General features: G+C 42.4%; 1 protein-coding gene across 11 annotated transcripts in view; it reads right to left on the bottom strand.

Annotated features, from left to right (window-relative positions):
* LOC140403903 (activating transcription factor 7-interacting protein 1-like) overlaps positions 1-25165 on the bottom strand; it is a 256189-nt gene extending 231024 nt beyond the window's left edge. For 2 of the 11 annotated variants that reach the window (XM_072492125.1, XM_072492127.1), the window contains exons 1-3: positions 4355-4667; positions 3918-4131; positions 3303-3383 (exon numbers count right to left, since the gene is read on the bottom strand). The gene's annotated coding sequence lies outside the window, so the exon portion shown is untranslated. Of the gene's footprint in view, positions 1-3302; positions 3384-3917; positions 4132-4354; positions 4668-4727; positions 4749-12283; positions 12386-24531; positions 24710-24886 lie in introns of those variants that run through there. The other 9 variants (XM_072492123.1, XM_072492135.1, XM_072492129.1 and 6 more) reach the window with 8 other exon arrangements.
* Positions 25166-26725: the final 1560 nt, after the last annotated feature.

Raw genomic sequence — 26725 nt, 5'->3', positions numbered from 1 at the left:
CCATGCTTGACCCTTGGTGACTTTCACAGTTGATGACCTGATATACAGATTCTGTCAAACAGCATAAACACCATCTCCTGAACTCCTCATTGTGTATTCAACTTGGATCACAAGTAAAAAGCATGTGTCTTATTTAACATAATTTTGGACCCATATTCCTATCATGGATCATTTCCTAAACATAAGTTGTGTAGAAATGATGAATGTTATCAATGGCTTTTATTCTTTCCAATTTGTAAGCTCTTGCTGTTGCACTATGCTATGCTGGCTGAAATAGCCGTCAATCATAAATTCTGAAATGTTTGATTTGTTCCTGCAAAAAGTCTGTGTATTTTAACAAATAGGTCAAACAGCTTTCTCCAAGCGGGAAACCCATATGAAGGAAATAATCTATCTCATGTCCTGGCTTTGTAAATAACACAATCATGAATTTGGTCATGCAATTTTGTACTGTTATCATTTCACACACTGTGACCATTTTTTTTTTTAAATGTGAAATTTGCAGGGAAGGTCTGCAAATATGAATTGTGCAGACAATGATTTGACAGAAATTAGTCAACTGTATAGGAACTAAATTGGCTATCAGTTTGCACATTAAGTTGCATAAGTTTTTTTAAACAATTATTTGCCCGTTAGGCAGAAAAGTTCACTATTTTTTTCCCTTCCTTTTGCTAATCACTATAGGAGCACCTTCATTGAAGAGTGCATCAAGTAATGAAATTCTTGTCTTATGCCTGCAGCTAGCTCGCGTGATATTCATCTGCCTCACCTCCCTGCAGAATAGTGAAAATACCTCAATTACTTTTCCGTACTGACTGTATTTCATTAAGCAGCAACTGGACAATTTAATTCAAATTGTAGTGGCTGAGACTCCATTCATTTGCTGGTATTTTCCCTCCAAATGCAATGGTGTTGACTTAGTTGTCTATTGGAGCTGGACAGGCACATCATTATTTGATTTGGCTTTGGAAAGCTGATTGAAATGTACTCGAATGGGAAGGTTTAACACATATAGGCAAAAATTAAAACTGGATTTTAAATATCAGTTTAAATAAGATGCTTTGTCAGGTCATTAAAGCGCATATTTAAAATCCTCCACTTCAGTGAGATGACTAAGAGTAAGGCAATTGGGATACATAATTCTGCTAAGGGCACAATGGGTGACAGCGTGCACTTGCATGAAACAGTGGAGTGTGAACAAATTTCTAGAAAATCCAAATTATAACACTAGCCTTTTGTTTCATACCTAGAGCACATCACTTCTTTCAGTAAAGGATGATGAACTTGTATTTAAAGAGCACCTTTAGTGACCTCGGATGTCACAAAAACTTTTCACATCCACTTGTGGAGAGTGAAATGACTGTTTTGAAATCACAAGAGTAATATTTTGACTGTTAACACCATAGTATCTGCTGAAAGCGTGACATAGTATGCCATGCCTCTCTCCACTGTATAGTGGGATGTGCGTTCAATGACAGATGTATATTTAGTTGTACCCCACTAATGCTACAGCTTTAAAAAATTGAATGAAGATTTGTAAAAATTAATATACTTCATATTATGGATTTTCTTGTTTCAACCGAGATGCCAGGGCACAATTAAAAACCTAATAGAGTGCACCAAATCATTAGGAACAACAAAGGTTCAAAATATCCCTCAATTCTACACTTTTAAACTGGTATGACAAAAGCATGGTTGAGTACCAAAGTCATACACAGAAGTACTACTAAATTAAATATCAGGTGAAAATGTTTTTTGACATGAGATAATGGCATTGATAATCATAGACCAAAACAATTGGCAAACTTGCATTACATAGACTGCTAAGTGGTACAGAAAGCAAATATTTTCCTACAAATCTCCCCCAAAAAGGTTTTAAATATTGATAAAGGCCGTTGTCATCCAGTTAAAGGAACTGATTACTTGTGTTTTGTAATGTTTAACAGGTAGATAAGAAATATTGCCAAATAGGCCTGCTTAATTAATGTTTTTTTAAAAACAAATTTAGAGTACCCAATTGTTACTTTCTTTTTTCCAATTAAGGGGCAATTTAACGTGGCCAATCCACCTACCCTGCACATCTTTGGGTGAGACCTACACAGACACGGGGAAAACGTGCAAACTCCACACAGCCAGTGACCGGCAGCCGGGATTGAACAGGGGTCCTAGGCGCCGTGAGGCAGCAGTGCTAACCACTGCTCCATCGTGCCACCCTTCAGTGTGTGTTTAAATGTGCTGATATCTGTATTATATATGTAGATGGCCACTTTATGGGGGCAACTATTAAAATGGCAATAAAAGATAACTTCAACAAAAGTAACAATACATTTGTGAATAACCACAAAATAATGGGTGCCGGCTCATTGGTCTAGAGGTACGATTCTTGCTTTATGGCTGGCACGGAGCACAGTGGTTAGCACTGTTGCTTCACAGTGCCAGTGACCCGGGTTCAATTTCCAGCTTGGGCCACTGACTATGCAGAGTCTGCATGTTCTCCCCGCCCGTGTCTGCATGGGTTTCTTCCGGGTGCTCCGGTTTCCTCCTGCAAGTCCCAAAAGACCGCTTGCTTGCTAGGCGAATTGGACATTCTGAATTCTCCCTCAATGTACCCGAACAGGCGCCGTAGTGTGGCGACGAAGGGATTTTCACAGTAACTTCATTGCAGTATTAATGTAAGCCTACTTGTGACACTAATAAAGATTATTAATTCAAATTCCATCTATGAATAATGTAATTAAGAACTATAAGAATACTCAGGTTGTTTCAATTTGGCACGGTAAAACGAAAACGTTGTACTGAATGCATGAAAGGTGAATACCACTGATTGAACATAGTTACCATGCTCTCAAGATGATGTTGGCAGGTTATAGTAAAGTACAAACTAATAAAAGACAGCACCAACTGTTATTAGTGCCTCAACCACAGTTCATTGTTCTCAAATGCAACTGGGTGTTCATATCATTAATAAAAAGATATCTTAGCATGTTTTTGTTGGGGATTGGCAAGGCAGTAATGAGCAAGTGAATATTAAGGAATAAAATCAACAGCATCCAGTGCATTTTTAAAAATTGTGCGCTTGGCTGTACTAGAAAAACACTGGATTCAGAAGAGAGAATGTCAAAGAATTTCCTGTGAAATTTCAAACCAAAAAAAGTCAAATTGTAGAAAGGTCAAAAACTGAACCAACTTTAAAAAATTACAAGAAAAATATAATGGACTTTGAATTCAATTACAAATAGGCAATTTGGCCGTTTTGTTTCATTGGAGAATGTGATAGATGAAATGCATGTCAAAGCAAATACCGTTTGGGAAGACTCAAATGAGAAGATCCTGGAGGCTTGAGAGAAGCTGCAGCACTGAAGACTGTGATGAAGATCCTGGCACTAGCATAAACATTGTGTAAAAGGAAGAGTGTTTGGTCAACTGGCAAAGGAAATTTCAAAGATTTACTAACCCAAACAAAGTTGAGAACACCGGTTTAAATATTAAAATTGTTTTGGCCTGTGAAGTCTCATAAAAAAGGTTAAAACACAAGCGGAATGAAAAAGGTCTTACCTAGGCTATATTAATTGGTTCCACCATCACACATCTTCCCCGTCCCCTCCCCACCATCCCCACAATGCACGGCTGCAAAAGTACTAGTATTTTAGGGGAGTTAAAGTGGAGCTGTTCCACACAAGCCAATCTGCCATAGAGCAGAATATTGCAAATTCTGAGTTTTTTTCAGTGCAAGGCAGAATTCCTTCACTTTCAAAATAAATTACTACTTGTAACCACGGAAAAGGCCCACCCCTCCCCCGCTCACATATACAAATCCAGCTTTTCTGGTTATGTAACAGACTGGAACTAAACCATTACTTTCTCCCATGCAAAACAAAGACAAAAGATAACTAAAAATGGCCACAATTATTACTTACCAGGGAGCAGAAGTAATAAAATGTATATGTTCCTCCAGATGAGAATGGGTTAAGTCCTGTGAATGCCACATTAACACTCAACCACATTAAGCAGTCTTCATTTGACTTAACAGCCATTTTTCACAGTCCCAAATGCTAAGTAGGTTCTGAACCTCCATTTAGCAGCCATTTTGGTCCTTCTGAAGGGTGACCATTTTATACAGGTTCCAGAGCACTAAATATAAAACAGTTGTTTTTCAAGAAATATAGCACTTTAATTTAAGGAGACACACACAGCAAAACACGAATCACTTATATTTACATACCATTTTGCAAGTTGTTTGTACCTAAAATTTGCATTACAAATATCTATGGGGGGGGGGGGGGGAAAGAGAGTGTAAAAGAGAGAAAAATTCTTTGTTTAGAGATAAAGAATTTTTTTTTAAAATTCTGCTTACCTGGCATTAAAGTTGATATGTGATATCTGCACTTCCACAAATAAACCACAGGAACTTGCCCCAAGGCAATTTAGCAAGAGGGAACAGCCACAACAATCGTCAGCCATTTTGAGGTTGCAGAGGCACGGGCAGTTAAGATTACTGTAGCTTCATCCCACCTCAAACAAAAGTTACTTCTCTATAGAGAACAGATAGAACATGGTTTCCTGCCTGCAGTACCACTGTACAATGATTTACTTTAGCTGGGGTGTGGGTGTGTAATGTTTGACTGTGTGCGAGTGTGTGTATATAAATGTGTGCACAATATTCCTTGTCTGCTACAGTCAGATAGCTGCAAGCGCACAACCACATTAGCAACAACAACAGGACTTACCAGCAGACAGAAAGCTCTGATTGTTGGGTATGCAACTACAGTATAGCAGATGTGTCTGGAGGCGGCCCCTCACTGACGTCAACTGCCAGTCAGTCACACTAGGCAATTAGCAAGCAGGATTCGACTGTGCAAGTTTGCTTGCTGCTTCCTAGGAATCCAGGCCAGAGATTCCAGGCTGCCAGAGCAAGCCAGGCGGCTGTTGGAACCGGCAGGCACCAGAGGGAGGGGGAAGGGAAAAAAGACAAAGGAGCCCCAGTTCAAGAACATATAGAAGGAAATTGCCAGAATGCAAGATCTGTCTCCTAGTCTAAACCCTGAAACCCATTATTTGAATTTATGCCCCACTCAATACATGCGTGACTCCTTCCTTTTCCAGAACAACTGTAAATCACTCCTCCTTCCCCCCCCACCGTCAAAATACATACTCAGGAAACATATTAGTCCTACATGTAATAAGGTATTTAATATTTTACTCCAATCATTTTTCACAACACTGAAAATATCCAACAAGTCACATTTAAATTACATTAGGCTTTCATTACCATACATCTATGATAATTTACTTTATGGAAACTAGAAATGTTCCCTCCTCTTTGTTCCATTTCCTCACTTACTATGTATGTTAAGTACACAGCCAGCAGCACAATCTGCTTTTCATTTCACTGGATTTCACTGGCGAGAAAGATCTAGGTGACTCACGCTCACAGCACCTGCCAGTTATAACACATCATTGCAATTGTGAAATAAAGAGCAGACTGGTCGCCATGCATTATCTTCAATAATCGCATGTGTTTTATATGTGCCATATGGATATATACGCATAGCTCAACTTGTTTTTTTAAATGTTAGTTTTGCTTCAGATCTAGTTACCCTGCAAGAATTACTACAAAAAGGAAATGACTGTATCAAACACCGCACTGTAGCAAACACGACATAGGAGATCGAATGTTAGTGTGAAACTGTAAGCCAAATGAGACAGGTATAGAGAACAAAACACCGAAAACCAGTGAATAAAATTTGGGAGATGTATATTAGGAATACAACTGGAGAGACTTGCAAGGTCAAATGAAGGACAACACTGAAGGACTTGTGACGTTTGCGCGCGGTAAATTAACTTAAGCCCACTGAAATAATCATGGCAATGCAGCTAAATTGATCATATGCAAAATTCCTTCAGATGATCAAAAATAAATTAATTGGGAAGATTGATTTTTTTGGAACTTGTGTGGTGGTGGTGGTGGTGGGGGGGGGGGGGGGGGTCGATGAGAGAAATTGCCTGTTAAAATGGATCCCTGTAAGAAAAAACAATGCATACAAAATCATTACTCACGACAGTCTGCAAGAAGTCTTTTTATTCCTTGCCTCCTGGAGGTTACAAACAGCTTTCCAAACACTGAAAACTGTGATAGAGATATTTTTGCTTCAGGTTTTCTAAGAAAATACCTACTCATGGCTTCACAGCAGCTTCCCAGTTCTCCCACCCCTACCAGGAACAAGAATAGGTCAAATTCAAATCTAGTTTTGAATAGCCCATTAACGAAAAACAAATTTAAATGGAGGTATGTTAGCTGCTCAAACACAAAAATGTTAAAAAAACAAAATCCTTCACAAAGAAGAACATCACTCTACATTAGTATTACACAATTAGCAGCTCTCTGTACGATACTCTCTCAGAATACAAGCAGAGCTCCTCCTGCACTTTTTGTGAGTAAGAGACTGGAATAATTATGAAAAGCAGATTGAGAAAGAAAGTATCTGGGGTTCTAAGAGATCTCTGATCACATGATTCCAGCTGCTGGGCTCCCTGCATAATGGAGGAAGCCAGAGTTCCAGCAGAATGCACAAAATGGCTGCCTCAGCTGTTGTTATTTCAGGAGCTCAAGTCAGTGGGAACTGGCCCTAACCACTTTTTAAATTTACTCCTGGATTTTATTTAGTACTTTGGAAAATCTTGTTCTACCCAAACATTGCTATTCCAAAAACTGGTGTACATTGTTTGTTTTTCCATAGTTAAAAACACAAATTGAATGCACTGCATGTGTACTTAACTAACATATTAATTAATTTCCCACACAATGTCAGGAGATGCCAGAGCAGGATGAGCTTTGTATCATTTTGAGGCAGAATTAAAATATTCTGGCTAATATCCATCATTCCATAACAGAAATTTTATAAAATAAACCCAGTGTGCTAAGTATCAGCGATTTTAATTGCATTAAAAAAAGGTTTTAAGTATCTCCAGTTTACCATTTACTTTTTCTTTTAGAATACCCAATTATTTTTATTCCCCAATTAAGGGACAATTTAACATGGTGAATCCACCTACACTGCAAATATTTGGTAGTGGGGGCGAAACGCACGCCGACATGGGGAGAATGTGCAAACTCCACATGTACAGTGACCCGGTGCTGGGAAAGAATCCGGGGCCTCAACGCAGTGAGGCAGCAGTGCTAACCGCTGTGCCACCATGCCACCCCCAGTTTACCATTTACAGAAAAAAATTAGGTTCAATTCACTAATGCACAGGTGTTAAACAAGATGTCAAGATAAATGTATTATTTGAAGAGTTGTTCTCTTCTCTTGTTCCAGTTACTGGATGCAAATACCAAAATACTCAAACCCAACAAGAGGGATTACAAGAATAACATGAGCTCACCCAGAGGCACTAGCAAGTGGAGCTTTCATATGGAATAGCCAAATATTAATCAAAGGGTGTCTAGCTCTTAAATTGAATATAATTAAGATTGAAACAACAGAAGAACTTCTACATCACTATATTGCACCGCCACTTGATTATGTTGAGTAGATACCTTCAGAGTGCACCATTTGTATAATTATTTGAGTGGGGGAGGGCAGCACGGTGGCGCAGTGGGTTAACCCTACTGCCTCACGGCGCAGAGGTCCCAGGTTCGATCCCGGCTCTGGGTCACTGTCCGTGTGGAGTTTTCACATTCTCCCCGTGTTTGCGTGGGTTTTGCCCCCACAACCCAAAAGATGTGCAAGCTAGGTGGATTGGCCACACTAAATTGCCCCATGATTGGAAAAAATTAATTGGGTACACTAATTTTTAAAAAATTATTTGAGTGGGGTTCAGCCCTAGGGTGTGTTGGCGAAAGAAGGAAAAACATTGAAAAATCTTGGCTTCCAAACAAATGCAGTACAATTTAAAAGACCGCAAAAGGCTCCCTACTGCACTATGATCAAAAGGTAAAGGTGCATTTGCATTGCATGCGATCCACATCAGTGTGATTGATTCTAGGAACTTGGGCTTTGTGCAGCAGGCTGCTGAGAATTAACAAGATTGAAGATCAGTTTTAAAACAGGTTAGCTCACGGACAGCATGGTGGTGCAGTGGTTAGCACTGCTGCATCATGGCTCTGAGGACTCAGGTTCAATCCCGGGTCACTGTCCGTGTGGAGTTTCCACATTCTCCCAGTGTCTGCGTGGGTCTCACCCCCACAATTCCAAGAAATGTGTACCGTAGGTGAATTTGCCACACTAATTGAAATTTTTTAAAAATTGAATACTCTAAATTTATATTAAAAAGAACAGGTTAGCTCAGGAACCACTAACACAGGGATCTTTTCATTCATTTTGGGAACCTCGAGCCATATTTAAAATGCAAATGGAACGGTGTGAACAACAGAAAATGCCTGTATGTGCCGGTTCCTCATGAGATGCTGGGTTGGTTGGGGGGTGGGTGGAAGAGGGGGCGGAGGAGAAAGAGACATTGGCCCAGTTTTAAAGCCAATTTGAAGCATCCCTCATCAACTGGCAAGTCTTAATCTGTATGCAGCATCTCCCCCCCCCCCAACCAACCCAATGTAAGGGCATCCTTACAGCATTTTTCATTAGCAATAGGAACTATTACAACTGGAATTAAAAGTTGGACTGCTGAAGCCATGCAACCTAAAGATGAAAATAAATTATAATCCACAGCATGGAAACCAGCCATTGAGACCAACTGGTAAATGCCAATGTCGATGCTGCAACCAACTCTATGCTCGCTTGGTAAACACCAGTGTCGGTGCTGCAGCCAAGAAGTCTCTGCCCACTCTAGTTACCCCCTCCACTTTACCCCCCAAACCATCTATTCTTTCTCCTCCTCCACTTTACCCCCCCCAACCATCTATTCTTTCTCCTTCATCAATGAGTCAAAACTCTCCATAATATTCAAAACATTCAAATAGCAGCAGGTTCCATGTTCTCCACACACTCCATTCTCTTATTTGTGTTTGTTTTGTGATTTATAGTTCTGAACACATCCACAAAAGGGAAGGTTTCCCCATATCCACCTCATTGCATTGTTTCAGAATTTCACCCATAGCCAATTACAGCTACAACACAGCAATGTGGAAAGTTGCCCAGGTGTGTCCTGTACACAAGAAGCAGCAAATCCAGTCCAGCCAATTACCACCCTATCAGTCTACTCTCCATCATCAGCAAAGTGGTGGAAGGAGTCACCAACGGTGCTATCAAGTGGCACTTACTCAGCAATAACCTGCTCACCGATGCTCAGTTTGGGTTCCGCTGGGGTCACTCAGCTCCTGACCACATTTACAGCCTTGGTTTAAACATGGATAAAGAGCTGAATGCTAGAGGTGAGTTGAGAGTGACTGCCCTTGACATCAAGGCAGCATTTGACCAAGTATGGCAACAAGGAACTCTAGCTAAACTGTAGTCAATGGGAATTAGGGGGGAAACTCTCCACGGTTTGGAGTCGTACCTGGCACAAAAGAAGATGGTTGTGGTGGTTGGAGTTCAATCATCTCAACTCCAGGACATCATTGCAGGAGTTCCTCAGGGTAGTGTCCCAGGCCCAACCATCTCCAGCTGCTTAATCAATTACCTCCCTTCCATCAGAAGGTCAGAAGTGGGGATGTTTGCGGATGACTGCACAATGTTCAGCAGCATTCGCGACTCTTCAGATAATGAAGCAGTCCATGTCCAAATGCAACAAGACCTGGACAATATCAAGGCTTGGGCTAACAAGTGGCAAGTTACATTCATGCCACACAAGTGCCAGGCAATGACCATCTACAAGAGAGGATCTAACCATCACCCTTTGATATTCAATAGCTGAATCCCCCACAATCAACATCTTGGGGGTTACCATTGAGCATCGCCTACAAGGGAGGATCTAACCACCACCACTTGATGTTCAATGGCATTACTATCGCTGAATCCCCAACAATCAACATCCTGAGGGTTACCGTTGATCAAAAACTGAACTGGACCAGCTACATTAATACTGTGGCTACCAGGGCAGGTCAAAAACTAGGAATCCTACAATGAGTAGACCCCTCCTAAGCTTGTCCACATCTACAAGGCACAAGTCAGGAGTGTTATGGAATACTCTCAATTTGCCTGGATGAGTGCAGCTCCAACAACACACAAGAAGCTCAACACCATCCTGGATGAAGCAGCCCACTTGATTGCTCCCTCTTTCGCAAACATTCAAACCCTCCACCACTAACAAATCGTGGCAGCCATGTGTACCATCTACAGGGTGCATTGCAGTAACTCACCAAGGTTTCTCAGACCCCACCACCTGGAGTTCCCCTCCAAGTCACTACCACCCTGACTTGAAAATATATCGCCACTCCTTCACTGTCGCTAAGGCAACATCTTGGAACTCTCTCACTAACAGTATAGTGGGCGTATCTACACCTCAAGGACTGCAGCGGTTCAAGAAGGCAATTTACCACCTTCTGAAGGGCAGCTAGGGATGGGCAATAAATACTGGCCTAACCAGCGATGCCCACACCCCGAAAATGAATTTTAAAAAAGACATCTGCCAGGACTCCTTAGTCATCTCTTTTCCAGATGGTTGGGGGGGGGGGGGGGGGGGGGGGGGGGGGGGGGGAAAGAGAGAGAGAGAGAGAGGGGGGAGAAAGAGAGAAAAGGAGAGAAAAAAACTATCTTAATTCTCACCATTTCTTTGTAGATCTGGTCTGCAATTTTGTTTCCGTTGCCTCACTGCTCTATTTTGTAGCATGGAGACCAGACTGCACACAAATATTCCAAGTTTAGATTAACCAACCAAGATTCTCTATAAATTTACTTCCTTACTTTTGAATTCTATTCTTGTAGAAAGGAACTCTAGTATTTTGCTTGCACTATGAACTAGCAACAAGTGTAGCGATTTTTGTATCTGTATTTCCAGATTTCTTCTACCCCACTTATTTTGGTCTTCTGAAGAATAAGCACTCTCGTTATTCCTCATACCAAAATGAACCAACTCACACTTCTTTTTGAATTTAATTGCCATTTATCCACCCCACTCTCAAATCCATATATGTATTTCTGTATATTGGTGCAGTCCACATTAACCATATATACTTCTTTGGTATCACTACAAGTTCAATGCCATATTTGCATCATTTACGTACATGCTGAAGTCATCCCTGCAGAACACTAATAAAAGCAAAATGCTAGGAATTGACGGGAAACATTGGGCAGGATTTACCGGCTGTTCATGGCAGTGCACGAGTTTCCCAGCGACGAGGAAATTCCGTTGACAACGGCAGGGTCGGTAGATCCCGCTGGCAGACCGCCTCCGAAAAACACGCAGCAGAGTGGTCGGTAAAGCCCACCCACCAACACTATTTTTCTCTCCACAGATTTTGTGTTACCTATTTCCAGCATTTTCCGTTTTTAATCCCACTTCCAATCAATCCAAGAACCATTAACACTAAATTGATTTTCAATTTTGTAGCCATCTTTCAAACCCCTCTTCTAACTGGGTCCTGACTCCACATGCACTGGACAAATAAAATAGTAAGCCATTCAGACCACAGTTCAATAGTGGTCTGCACTTCATTTACTTCTACCCTGTCCCAAATCAGTTTGAGTTATTACTGGCACTGGCTGTCCAACATTTTGGCGAAAACAAGAATCAGTAGTGGTTCCCACTTCCAATCACTATCCACTATCACTGTCTTCCCGAAAGAATATAGGTTTGGATGTGGTTGAGCTGTTTGACTTTGATAAACAACTGCCACATCCGTGGAGGTACTGGAGGGCAGCTTGCACCAGAACAGATTTTGAAGGCAACTCACTGCTGGAGTACGAGGAGAGTGGAGGAAAAACTCGCCCAAGTTCCTGCTTATGACTGCTGTCCAATGACCACTGTTGCAAAATGCAAAACGCGTGGATACTGAACAAAACGGGATTATATTTATTAGTCTCCTGGAATTAACTAAAGTAAGATAAAGTCACCATTGTCCCAGATGACCATAGGCTGCTTCCTCCTTTTGAGGGGGCGAGCTGACTGGTGGTGATTTAACCCAAGGATCACCACACTTCAGGCGAGGGACAAGGTTGAGAAGGCATGGCATTCATGAATAACCAAGGAATTAAATAGTCTACTACTCACTGACCCAATTCTCAGTTGGTGAACAACTTGTCCCAGTTGTGAATTAGTACTTGGTTAAATGTTAGACATCTGCTGGCATTCCTCGGACCACAACCAACAATCACCATTAAACAAGGGTGGGAATTGCAGTGAACAATATTGTCTCAAAAGATTCTCAAATTAAGCTCACAAAACTCACAGGCTGGTCTTGGTTACTTCCACTGGTTGATTAGTTTAGTTTTAAACCCCTCTCTTGGTTCCTGCAGTATTCTTTTTCTTCTTCCAAAGTACAACTGTAATACTGAAAAAAGTCCTTGTGTTGAAATAGTGTTTGATTACAACTCAGAAGGACTGGGCATGTATTAAATTAATGATTTTGCAAGAATATTTGGTCACCATTATACAATCAGAGAAATGGTTCAAAATTACGATGAATGACCAGTTAACTTACCTTCTGGTGATTTGTGTCAAAGTACTTGCATTACCCAGGATACTGGGATAACTACCTGTGTTCCAAAAAAGGCCACTTAATTTCAGGTTCACCTATCAAAACCATCGGACAAACCCATAACTGTCACAGCTTCCAAAGCCAGATCGGCCTTCCTGAAAAAGTAAACCCTCGGAAGGCGACGGGTCGGGATGGGGTCCCTGGTAGTGTACTCAGATCCCGGGCGGACCTCTTCAACCTCTCCCCACCTGCTTCAAGAAGTCCACCATCATACCAGTGCCAAAGAACCAGGCTACTGGTGGCCTGGTCATCGATCGTAATGAAGTGCTTCAAGAGATTGGTCACGAGGCACATCAACTCCATACTCCCAGAATGCCCAGATCCACTGCAATTCGCATTCCGCCGCAATTGGTCCACAGCAGATGCCATCTCCCTTGCCCTACATTCATCCCTGGAGCATCTCGACAACAAGGACCCCGACCTCAGACTCCTATGTATTGACTACAGCTCTGCCTTCAACACCATAATCCCAACCAAGCTCATGTCAAAGCTCCAAAACCTAGGACTTGGCTCCTCACTCTGCAACTGGATCCTCTACTTTCTGACCCATAGACTACAATCAGTAAGAATAAACAACAATTCCTCCTCCATTATAGTCCTCAATACTAGGGCCCCGCAAGGTTGTGCACTTAACCCCCTACTATACTCCCTATACACCCACAAATGCATGGTAAAATTTGGCTCCAACTCCATCTACAAGTTTGCTGACGACACAACCATAGTGGGTCGGATCTCGAACAACGATGCGTCAGAATACAGGAGGGAGACAGGGAACCTCGTGGAGTGGTGTAACAATAATCTCTCCTTCAATGCCACCAAAACTAAAGAGACTTCAAGAAGCAAAGCATTGTGCACACCCCTGTCTGCATCAACGGGACCGAGGTGGAGACGGTCAACAGCTTCAAATTCCTAGGTGTGCACACCACCAAAAATCTGACCTGGTCCACCCACGTCAATGCTACTACCAAAAAAGCACAACAGTGCCTATACATCCTCAGGAAACTAAGGAAATTCGCATGTCCACATTGACTCTTACCAATTTTACAGGTGCGCCATAGAAAGCATCCTATGTGGCTGCATCACAGCCTGGTATGGTACTGTTTGGCCCAAGCCTGCAAGAAACTTCAGAGAGTCGTGAACACCGCCCACTCCATCACACAAAGCCGCCTCCCATCCATCTGGCCATGTTTCCTGGGTTCTTCTTTGGCACTCTAGCTACACCTCCCGCTGCCTTGGGAAAGCAGGCAGCATAATCAAAGACCCCTCCCACCCGGTTTACTCACTCTTCCAATTTCTTCCATCAGGCAGGAGATACAAAAATCTGAGAACACGCACAGATTTAAAAGCAGCTTCTTCCCCACTGTTACCAGACTCCTAAATGACCCTCTTATGGAATACTCTGATTAATACTGGACTCCTGCATGCTTCACCCGATGCTGGTGTCTAGGTATTTACATGTACCTTGTGTTGCCCTATTATGTATTTTCATGTCATGTAATAAATGATCTGTTTGAGCTGCTCGCAGAAAAATGCTTTTCACTGTCCCTTGGTACACATGACAATAAACAAATCCAATCCAATCTAAAGACTGGAACAAAAGTGAATCACTTAACAATGCAGCACTTCCTTAGCACTGCAGCCAGCCTCCCTCTGGTGCTCAAGGCTTCAAATTAACAAACTTTTGACTCACAGAAGCGGGGATATCAACTGATGCAGTGGAATGAGGAGAGCTTTGGAAAATGGATAGAGGCGAGTGCATAAATCTACAGAATATCCTTTATCCGTAAATTTGAAAACAAAACACATTCAAAACCCTCACTTTCTGAACCTCAAGTGCCCCCAAGAAGTGCAGAATTCACTTCTAAACTGTTTAATCAGGTCCTTAATTTGTTGGCTACACTCCATTCAACACCATAGGAAAGCAACCAGAAAACAACCATCCAGCCAACGCAGCTCGCTCCATCATCAAGTTTACGATTAACTATTTGTTTACCAAGACTACAATCGCCCTTCACAATCAAAGGATTTAAAACTGCTGCATAAAATCAGGTCTAACCTGTTGAAACACCAGTAAACCATCAGCAGATAGTCCTGAAGATTGAGTGGCGATAAATTAAAATCACAGGACAGGGCTCTGACTTTCCCAGATTTCATTCAAGGTTTGAATATTCATCAATTATTCCCCGTAGCAGAGCAATTAGCTTTCAGAGCTTTTGAAAGTATCTCTTCATGTGAAACTTCTAAAATTATCGCATGATAAATTTCAACCAAGTGGTTTTGTTACGAGTTTTCAAGGTTAGCCCTATGAACTAATTTCATACCGCAAGTCAAATCAAAAGTAATTCTGCAGTGTTTGCAGCATTTGTGCATCACAAAGAAAACCTCAAGCAACTGAAATGGAAGGAATTGGGGGTGGGTGGGAAGCACCCAAGTAAGCAAACTATTTAACTTGGATAGGAAGGATTAGGATAAAAGTAGAAAATTCACTACCTTGCCCCCAAGGTTAGAACAGCCATTTCTCTACTGTGATGAAAAACTGTTACACTGGGAACATCTGGTACTTTAATGTTGCAATAAGTGTTACAGTTTTCTTTTCTTTTTATGAAAAGGATGGTGGGCTCTGTGGAGTCACTAACCTAATGAATCCGACAGAGGCTATGGTGGCTATCCTGGGTAACAACTACCTCGACAAATATCACCTGTCAGTTATATTTGAAGGAAAGCTATCACCATCAGAATTTCAGCTGCAAAACGGTCAGCTTGTTTGGGGATACATGACTTTTGCAGGGTAACATTCGAGCCTTTGGAGTTTTGGGCACTCCGTTTCATCCCATCACCTTCCCTTTGGACATAATGGACTTATCCTACATGTGACACAAAATTGCAACAGAATATTCACCACCGATTACCATCGGGCAACCTTGGAATAAAGTAACATTTAATTTTGTATCCACTGTAATAACATATGTGGACTTTGAATTGATCGTTAAATTAAAATACAAAAATAAGGTGAAATAATTTTCATGAGGTTATTTGGTGATCGCTGTTCCTTATTTGTTGATTCCCAATGTGGATTGTAGTGGGCTGTGTGGAGTTACAGTGCTGTTGCAGGAATTTTCATAAAAACAGGATACTGGCTATGGGAAATTTTCAACCAAAACAATTTTAAAAACCAGTAGTCATTCTAAATTTGTGTTTGATTCGATAAACTTCTGAATCATTGATAATTACATTACAGCAATGATGGGAGTAAGAGTGATGGGTTCAGAGCATAGTTAGTGAAACAGCATGTTGGACTAAGTGTTCTTTCTGCATTGGTAGTGCATGAATGCATCTTGTAATAACAATTGCTTTCATTATACAGCTCTTTACAAGGAAGGAGCAAGATCAGCATTATGCCTCCTCCACAGTAATCCATCCAAAACTGATCGTTGGAAAAGTCATGTCATATAATGTATTTCAAGGGTATTGTGGACATTCTGTATAGGCTTTGAGATCATTGTGCCTTAATATCAACCGTACACAAAACAAGTGCCAATAATGCTGGTTCCCCGCCAGACCTTGTTGCGCTCCTTGTAAACATGTAAACAGCAACTGCAGTTAATTCCATGGCAGGAATTGGGGAGGAGACACAAGGGTGGAAGGATATATAATTATAATAATCTTTATTAGTGTCACAAGTAACCTTATGTTCATTCCTTCATTCTGCTGAAATCAGGCACTTTTTCTGGAGTGCATGCTCATGAAATCAGGCCCTTTTTCTGGATTGCGTGCTCATTTTTTTGCCCAAAGTAACAGTAACCAACACCTCCCAAGTTCTGATAAAAGGTCACGCATGGTTAACGGTTTCTCTCTCCAAAGGTGCTGCCAGACCAGCTGTCTATTGCAAGCATGTTCGATTATATTTGCAGGACTTTACCTGTTTTATTATTAGAGAAGTAAGGTTTGGAGTCCAGGAAGGAAGCTTTGTTTGTGGAGGCTGAACTTGGTCACGCATACAAAAAGAAATATTCAAACTTTGAAAGAAAGTAGAGGCGAGCCATAGAGGATTATCCCCCAGAGCCGAGTCTGGGTTCATAGAATTTACAGTGCAGAAGGAGGCCATTCGGCCCATCGAGTCTGCACCGGCTCTTGGAAAGAGCACCCTACCCAAGGTCCACACCTCCACCCTATCCCCATAACCCAGTAACCCCACCCAACACGAAGGGCAATTTAGCATGGCCAATCCACCTAACCCGCACATCTTTGGACTGTGGGAGGAAACCGGAGCACCCGGAGGAAACCCACGCACACACGGGGAGGATGTGCAGACTCCGCACAGACAGTGACCCAAGCCGGAATCGAACCCGAGACCCTGGAGCTGTGAAGCATTTGTGCTATCCACAATGCTACCGTTATGAAGAAATGCTGCAGAAATTTGGTTCTTGTGATGAAAGACACAGGAGGTAACAATAGTATGTTAAATAATTTAAAACTGTATGGGAGAGGTCACATGTTTAAAAAACTGTGAAGCAGTAAATTGTTGACTGATATAAACATATGGAGATGCCGGCGTTGGACTGGGGTGAGCACAGTAAGAAGTCTTACAACACCAGGTTAAAGTCAAACAGGTTTGTTTCGATGTCACTCGCTTTCGGAGCGCTGCTCCTTCCTCAGGTGAATGAAGAGGTATGTTCCAGAAACATACATATATATATATATATATATATATATATATAGACAGATTCAAAGATGCCAGACAATGCTTGGAATGCAAGCATTAGCAGGTGATTAAATCTTTACATAAATATAAACATAGGTATGGACTTTGAGATAAAGTAAACTTGGAAATCAATTAAGGATCATTCTCAGTGGATGAATCATGAGCCAAAATTGTTTTCCTCACTTGTGATCTCAAATAATTTTAATTTAAAAAAAAAAAAAACAATGTAGAGGTGAGCTTCAATTGCTGCCACACTGGCTGAATTTTTTTTCTAGAATTCATATAATCCCTCGTGTAGGAAGTCACTCGGCCCATTGAGTCTGCACCAACCCTCCAAACGAGCATCCTTTCTAGCCCCACGCCACCTCCCGGATAGGTCGTAACTCGACCCAACTGTTGGGCAGTAAAGGGGCAATTTAGCATGGCCAGCCTGCACATCTTTTGTTTGGAGGAGGAAACTGGAGCTCCCAGGGGAAAATCTACAGACATGGGGAGAACTTGCAAACTCCACATAGACAGTCAGCCGAAGTCAGAATCAAATCTGGGTCTCTGGTGCTATGAGGCATCAGTGCTAGTCACTGTTACCTCAATGTTCCCATATAGTCTACGAGGTCTTAAACCAGGTCATCCTTTAGCTATAGTGCAAAATGGCCCAAATTCTCCTCCCTTCATGTAACTAAAAGTCCTTGTCCCTGGTAACATCCTAGTGAATCCAGTTCCTCCTGTCTTATAACTATATATTTTAAAAAGGCCAACTAGTTCCTCCAATTGTAGAAACAGAAGATACTAGGTAAGAGAATTTCCTTCCAGGGCAGCACGGTGGCACAGTGGTTAGAACTGAAGTCTCACGACACTGAGGTCCCAGGTTCGATCCCAGTTCTGGGTCATTGTCCGTGTGGCATTTGCACATTCTCCCTGTTTGCGGGGGTTTCACCCCCACAAACCAAAGATGTGCAGGGCAGGTGGATTGAACACGCTAAATTGCCCCTTAATTGGAAGAAATGAATTGGGTACTCTAACAAAAATTTTTTAAAGGGAATTTGCTTCCATGATTTTCCGAAACTCAAAAAAATTAATGAGTGGGAAGCTTGGCCTATGTGCACATCCAAACCAAATACAACAGGTCTTCCACATCACACGAGAGAGTGAAAGCTTGCATGATTACAGGTTCAAAATGATAGCTGAGAACCAGATTAATGTCCACTTGGAGCCAAAATGAAAAACACTCCCTAATCTACCCCGCCATCACGCTTTCATATGAACCAGAACATCACAGTGCTTCTTTCAGGAGAGTCCTCCACAATTCAGCAAGAAAATAATAACAAAAAGATTGAAGCAAAACTCAGCAAGTCTTCATAACCTAGGAGCATTTCCAATTTGCTAATAAATCAAACGGCATTGGACCGTGTTAATTGGCATTCTTTAGGTTTTTCTCGAATTTACCAAAATGGATTCTAGTTTTTCAAAATAACCTGCACAAATCAATGGTTGATGCCCCAAATATGGCCATTCACTCTGTGCAGAAATTTAATGCCGCACAGTTCAAAGTGCCAAAGCATCAGACAATCTGGTTAAGGAGATCTCAACATGACTCAACTCCTTCACATGAATCCAAGTAAATTTCGGGGAAAACAAGCAATGGGAAAGCATGCAGAGTGCTCAATCAAAATCTTCAGTTTTGTGCAGAATCCCATATTATTGGCAAGCAACAATTTTAAAAATATTCTTTCATGGGATGGGGGTATTATAGCAAGGCCAACATGTATTGCTCATCTTCGATTTCTCCAACGGTCATGGTTCTTGAACCACTGAAGTTCATCTGCTGTAGGTAGACCTACAGTGCTGTTAGGTAATTCCAGGATTTTGACTCAGTGCCATAGTTCCAGGTAGGATGGTGCATGGCTTGTGAGGAGAACATGCAGCTGGTGCTCCCATGTGAGTTTGCAAAGTACTTTTGAAGGGGCCTTGATGAGATGCTGCAGTGAATTTTGTAATTAGTACAAACCTCTACCGCTATGCAATGATAGAGGCAATGATGAACACGTTTGATCATGTGGGCTGCCTTGGTTCCAGATGAGCGCGCTTCTGGAATGTTGTTGGAGCTACCTAATCCAGTCAAGTGGAGAGTATTCCATCACATTCGTGACTTGTGCATTCTGGATGGCAGACAGGCTTTGAGGAGTCAGGTGATGAGTCACATGCCAATTAATTTCCACCTTCGGACCTGCTTTTGTAGCCACAGTAATTATATCGCTGGTCCAGTTCAGTTTCTGGCCGATGATAATCTCCACTGACAGTGGGCCATTGAATATCATGGGTAGATGTTTAGGTTCTCCCTTGCTGAAGGTGGGTTATGGCCTGGCACGAATGCTGGTTGCCACTTATCAGCCCAAGCATCACCCAGGTCTTCTTGCTGCATGCTTCAGTATCTGGAGTGGTTGCAAATGAAAATAAATACTGAAGTCAGCAAACATCACTATTTCTGACTTTATGATGGAGGGATAATTGTTGAAGTAGCAGAAAATGGTTGAGCCTAGGACATTTTCCTGAGGAACCCCTGCAGCGATGTCCTGAGGTTGAGATGACTGAACTAAGAACCACAGCCAACACCCTTTGTGCTTGGTATGACTCGAACGAGTGGAAAGTCGCCCCTCCTGATTCCAATTTACTTGGGCTCGATGATGCCACACTTGCTGCCTTGATATCAAGTGCTGTCATTCTGACCGCACTTCTTCAATAAAGCTCTTTTGGCCATGTTTGTTAACCAACAATGGAAGCTGCTAATGCTTGCAGCAAATCTTTCAAATGAATAGAACCACACCTGATTGCAAGCAGGTGCCCTTCAAGGAGGAATCTTATGTCAACATAATTGGACTTTTCCTCCATTGATTACAATGGGCACATGTTCCAGCCATTTGATGGGTGATCCCATTCCTTTGATGCTGTAAAATAATCCAAGCCAGGTTTTCAGGCATGTATAAAATGCAGTTCTTATTTGCTTACAAAGCCTGTCATTATTGGCATACAAAAGTCTGACCAAACAACTTTTGAATTTATATTGTATTTTAATATTGCTAAATATCCCAAAATACTGTAGAGGAGCCCATTATCAAACAAAATGTGCCACTGAGCTACATTAAGAGATTTTGGTGCATGTAACCAAAAGACTGGTCAAAGAGTTGAGGAACATCTTTAAGGCGGAGGAGTCAAGAAGGAAATTACAGATCTTAGGGCCCATGCAGCTGATTTTCATACTGGTCATTTGTTCAGTGTACTTTCAACCCTTCTACATCTGTAGTCAGGAAATCAATTGCTATGTGCAGCAGAAGCCTCACCAACAGTACACAGCCAGACTGGATAGCTGCAAATCAATCTGGTTACACATCATCAATCACCTTGTGTCTAGAGGAAAGAAAAGATGTTGGATGTAGTCTTCTACCTTACCCATCTATTTAAAATCACTTTTAAAGAAAGAGAAGTCTCTCCTTAGACCATAAACTTGGCATATTTCACCTGGTGTTTGGAGACCAGTAGTTAGATACCATATAAACAATTTTTCAAATGCATGTCTTTAAGATATTACTGCAACAGCCTGGGGTACTTTTCACTAATGCAACTGTAAATAGTAGGCAAGTTCCTGAGGTCAATAATGGATTTCTTGTTCATCCCTGGATGCATAATAATCCTGGATTTTCAATCAAAACCCTCCACGCAACCGCCTCTCATGGAGACTGAAGATATTTCTATTCTGTATCTTCTTTCTCAAAGATGGAAAAAAATTGATTGCTCTTGTGATCAGCCAACTGATTAGGCTGATTGACATGTTCATTAAATTTCTGCCCGCAGCTGATGCATCAACCAATAACCATGCCAGTACCATCAAAGCCCAATGGAAAAAAATCTTGACTGGGCCAATGCCATTATCAGTGGGATAAGGGCAGTCATTTTAATGTTTAATTTAGAACACACAATTACTTTTTCCAACTAAGGGGCAACTTAGCATGGCCAATTCGCCTACCCTGCACATCTTTTTGGGCTGTAGGGGTGAAACCCACGCAGACACGGGGAGAATGTGCAAACTCCGCACGGACAGTGGACCCAGGGCTGAGATCGAACTTGGGTCCTCGATGCCGTGAGGCTGCAGTGCTAACCAATGTGCCACCGTGGGGCAGCAATCATTTTAAAAAAGCTACCCACAAGCCACAACTGGGACATGGGAATCAAATGAAAATGTGTATTCCTACTAAGGAAAAATACAGGTTTACAGTATTTTTGATGCTTCATTACACCCAGTGGCTTGGAGATCATTGTGAAGTTTTGATGGGGCAGTGGAGACTTCCTGTGAAAAAGCGATGTAAACATCTAAATGATAATCATTAGCAAAAATATTCTTGTCATTTTACAGAAGCCACATTATCTGACACTGAGTCAAATGCTTTACAAAATAATTGGAGATCCCCCACCCCACAAAATGCCTCCAAACATGCAAGAGAATATGCACATCAGGTTAAGAAAAGATCGCGTGGAGTCCGTGTGGGAAATTGAACAGGACGCATAATACAAAATGACAGAGCCCTAGGTAACTTCCATCCAACCTCACCAAACTAGAGACCCGGAACCTCCGTAAAAGAATGAGCGCTTACTCTCGTACCATTACTTTGTTGTTATTTTATTTTTTAAAAATGGTTGTTTCACCTTCCATATGGTGGACATTTCGGTAATTCATTTTCCCCACTTTGGAAAAATAATCTTCAAATAGTCGCAATGCTGAAATAGTTTCCACTGATGCTCTTTCGCAAGCAGATGGGAGCAGTACGAATTTTGAACATCAGGTGAACAAAATTGAAATTTCTTACATAATAAACATTCGATATCTGCAACATGCAAGAGCATCGGTTTGCCTTTAGTCCAGCAGCCTTCAACGTCACTTTTCTGGACCAATTCTACAAATTTCCAGATTTATTGAATTCATTGTGACAATCTCCTTGGTGTTAGTCTGAAGTATATCAGTACAAAGAAACACTTACAAATCTAGGCTCCGTCAAGTTATAATTTAGAACTTTTATTAAAGTGAATTTTGAACACCTCATTAAAAAATTGTTTTATGTGAACATGGTCAGAGTATTCAAAAGCAAAAATACTGCAGATGGTGGAAATCTAAAATAAAAAAACAGAAAATGTTAGAAATGCTCAGCCAGCTCACTTTTGCAGGGGAAAAAGTTTATATTTCAGGTGAACCGAAATATTAACAAAACACTCAATAAAGGCAAAATATTGCAGATGCTGTCGATCTGAAACAAACAGCAAGTGCAAGAAAAACTCAGCAGGTCTGGCAGCATTTGTGAAGAAAATGAGAGTTAATGTTCAGTTCAATAGGACTCTTCTTCAGAACTGAAGTAAAACTGAAGAAATGTGATGGGGTTTATATTCTTGAAAAAAAAAGTTAGTCAGGTAGAGCAAAAAGGAAAGCCAGGGATTGGCAACAGGGGTGATTAAATGAGTGAAAATTAAATCTCTCCTACCTACCTTCTTTTTTGTTCTTCCTGACCCTCCCTCTTTTTCAACGGAATAAAAGCCATCCATCACATTTTACCTTTCTTCAGTTCTAGAGTCATATTGGACCAAGAGAGTATTCAATCCAGCTTGCAAAATATTCAACCAAAACATAAACCGTTAGAAACAATCACTACTTAATTATGTTCTGAAAACAGACAGGAATGCATTTGAAAGGGTAAGCTGTCAGACCTACCCACGCAACCCCAAGACAATGATCAATATATTTTTCAATATCAAGATAATTAACAGATTTCAGAACATAGTATGGCGGAGTTAAGGTAGAAGATCACCCATGTTCCGTCTGAATAGTAGAGCAGGCTTGTAAGGCCGAATGGGCTTTATCTGCCACAATTGTTTTGCGCACTTCGTAATAGTTAATTTTCACAGATGTGAACTCACTTGCATACTTCTGCATTTTCTACTCGTTTCAGATCAATGGTGTTAAGCTTTTTTTCTGTTTACAATGCAAACCCTTTTCATAGAATTTACAGTGCAGGAGGCCATTTTGTCTGGTTTGCACAAACAGGAGGACAGCGGTGCAGTAATATATGACATATATTCCCCACTCTTGAACACAGCTTTGGAGGAAGCACTGATCAGAACTCCAGCCATATCCCTTTCCCACCCCAGAGATGTCCCTTCCGTACAACTCCCAGAGGAGCTTTGAGAAAGGACTAGGAGTGTGTAGCTCAATGACGTTAGTCACAGTAACAGATGGGGAAGTACTTCATTTGTCACCGGAGGTAGGATCCGAAGTAGAAAATTTGACAGAAATTCACAAAACAAGGATTAAAAATCTACAACAGCAACAACTATTCAATACTACATCAAGAGAACTCGATGTAGTGTTACTTCATCACATATATGCGCAATATCAAGTCACAGTACATGTACAATGAAAAATTAACAATCTATGTGCAGGTGTTTGATTATTTATCAACAAGATAGGTGAGATATTTTTTTAATGTTTTTATTTTTCACAAAAAATACACAAAAGGACCATGCAACACGAAGGTCATCTCTCAGCTGACCCATAGCAGAATCGTGCAAACAAATTACTGTTCCCTTTCTGCACAAGCATACAGGTTTCCAGTTCGATCAGAATTTTCAGATGCATCGCAAATCGAGCTACTGAGTGAGGGATAACCAGAGATTAGGTTAAATGTTCCTCTGACACTTATTACACAGACAGCAAGAGCACTGAGCTGGCCCCCACTCAGTTGCATGTTAATATTCAAAATTACTCAAATCAGCACCGATGCATTACTCAAAATCAAATTAAACCGTGCCACAGAAAAAGAAAATCAGCATTAAAATCAGGAGTACCACACATGTATGTACATACGTGTGCAGGGAAGTGGGGCGATAACTGCGACACTCTAGAAGCTAAACATGCATGCACGAAGAATCCTACAGCAATGCAGCAGCTGAAGTTGCTGCTGGAGCTTCTTTGCTGACACCTCAGCATGAAATTATAGAGGCTGACATAAAAACGAGTGGGGGGGGGGGGGGGGGAGGGAAAGAGAACAAAAGCTGTGCAAAAAAAAATGCACCCACATGATTGAATGCAAAAAATGTCAGACTTGGGGGGGGGGGGGGGGGGGAAATAAACGATTTTTTTTTTGCGCGGGGGGGGGGGGGGGGGGAGGAAAAGAGATCAATAAACCAGATTAAATCTTACCTTAACCTCTAGTTTCCAGCGAAGTTTCCAGTAAACACAATAAAGGGGGGGGTAAAGGTCCCCCCCCGCAAACGCCACGGGTTTTATTGAGTATGTGTCGCGCGCGCGTTTTGCTCGGAGTGGTCGGGGCTGGGAGCGTCGCGCGCACGCGCAGTCGCACGGGTGGTCTCGTGCAGCAGCCATGCAGCTCCAGTGCGGCGGCCGCCGCGCAGGCGCAGACTGACCCGGCACGCCGCCACGGGGCTTCCCGGGCCCGCCCCACAGGGGCGAAGGCGCTCCACAACACAAAAAAAAAACCCGATAGACACGCGGTGACGCCGCGGGCTGAGGGATAAATTTGAAATGATCCGCTTACCTTCCCGAGGCGCCAGAGCGTCCCTTCATGAGGAGTTCCGTTGGGTTTTTTTTTCCCCCATCCCCCAACCGCCGCCGTTTATCCGCAAATATTTCACGCCCCTTCAATCAAAATGGCGGCCGCGCGTGGAGTGTGTGTAGATGGGAAAAATGCAGATCGAGCCAAAAATAAAACGCATCTCACCCCCTCCCCTTTCCGACTTGCCCTGTGATTTTATTTAATTTGGTTTTTTTTGCGGGGAAGGTGTGGAAAACACGCGCGCGATTAATTATACTTTTGAAAGCCGTCTAAGGAGCCCCTCCCCCACCCTCCCTCGAGCGACTGGAAGGCGATCGCTCTCCCCGCGCGCGCCGCAAGGGATGGGTGGGCGGGGCGCGACAGCTGACTCCCCGCGCGCCAACGGTTAATATGCAGATCACAGAACGTCCGTATGCATCTTATTAGGGAGCCGGCCGACCGCCCCACCAATCCGGAGCCGGCGCGCGGGCTGGCATGCAGATCGCCGGCGCCGATATGCAAATACCGGCCCCCGCTCGCCCGCAGCCCAACAATGGAGGGGAGGGGCGTGGCCTGTTAATATGTAAATCTCCCGGGCGCCTGATTTGCATAACGGCTCGCCGATTTTAAATTTCAGCCTCCGCCAAGTCTTCAACCGGCCGTGGCCGCCGAGCAAACGTGTCGCGTTGACATCGTCGGTTGTGAAATCGTCCTTTTTCTTTCCCCCCCCCCCCCCCCAGAACAACAACAAAAAAAAACAAGCGCGAAATTGACGGGTTTATTTCTCTTCAAATTATTTTGTTTCCAAAATCCTGCATAACGGCCGGCCCGAAAGGAAGGGCCGAACGGTCCCTGGACGTTTCAAAATAAGAATGAATGAATAAATAAATAAATGAAGGCTGACTTCCTGCTATCGGCTGCACCGTTGTCGAATTTTTGCATTGGTTGATTTATTTTTCTCGACGGGCTTGCAATTGTGCAGCGCTCCCGCGGCGCGTTGCCAGGACTGGCCGCCGGCGTCGCTGTTGAGCACCTGCAGGGCATGCGTTTGGGACTGGTGATCATGGCCCAGATAAAAGCTCTTGACAACTTTGCTGCACAACTTCCTCCAGAATTTTTTTTTTAAATTTAGAATACCCAGTTCTTTTTTATTATAATTGAGACGCAATTTAGCATAGCCAATCCACCCAACCTGCATATCTTTTCGGGTTGTGGGGGGGCGAGACCCACGCAGGCACGTGGAGAAGTTGCAAGCTCCTCACACGGGACAGTGACCCGGGGCCGGGATCGAACCCGGGTCCTCGGTGCCGTCGGGCAGCAGTGCTAACCTCTGTGCCGCCCTGACGTCCTCCGGAAATAACCAACCTCCCAAAAGTTAGATTTTGGAATTTATTTCAACTTTATGTAAACTGGGGGCAGCACGGTGGCACAGTTGAGGCCATTGCTGCCTCACGGCGCCGGGGTCGCAGGTTCGATCCCGGCTCTGGGTCACTGTCCGTGTGGAGTTTGCACATTCTCCCCGTGTCTGCGTGGGTTTCGCCCCCACAACCCAATGATGTGCAGGGTAGGTGGATTGGCCACGCTAAATTGTCCCTTAATTGGAAAAAAATGAAAAATGAATTGAGTACTCTAAATTTAAAAAAAAAACTTTATGTCAGCGGACTGTCTAAACACAGGGCGCTCTTGAAAACAAAAGTAATGATTAATGTTTTTTTTTAGAAAAATTATTGTTTAACGTCTTCGCCCACCATTTCATTTTTTTCCAAATATTGTCCAGTGAATAAGTTTAGGGGGTACGTTCCCTCAGCTGCAGAAAAATACTTTTTACTGTAGTTTTCGGTA

Source organism: Scyliorhinus torazame, chromosome 29 (assembly GCF_047496885.1).
Source record: "Scyliorhinus torazame isolate Kashiwa2021f chromosome 29, sScyTor2.1, whole genome shotgun sequence".
Classification (NCBI taxonomy): Eukaryota; Metazoa; Chordata; class Chondrichthyes; order Carcharhiniformes; family Scyliorhinidae; genus Scyliorhinus; species Scyliorhinus torazame.
The sequence above is the reverse complement of the archived record's forward strand: the minus strand, read 5'-3'. Positions and strand labels throughout refer to the sequence as shown.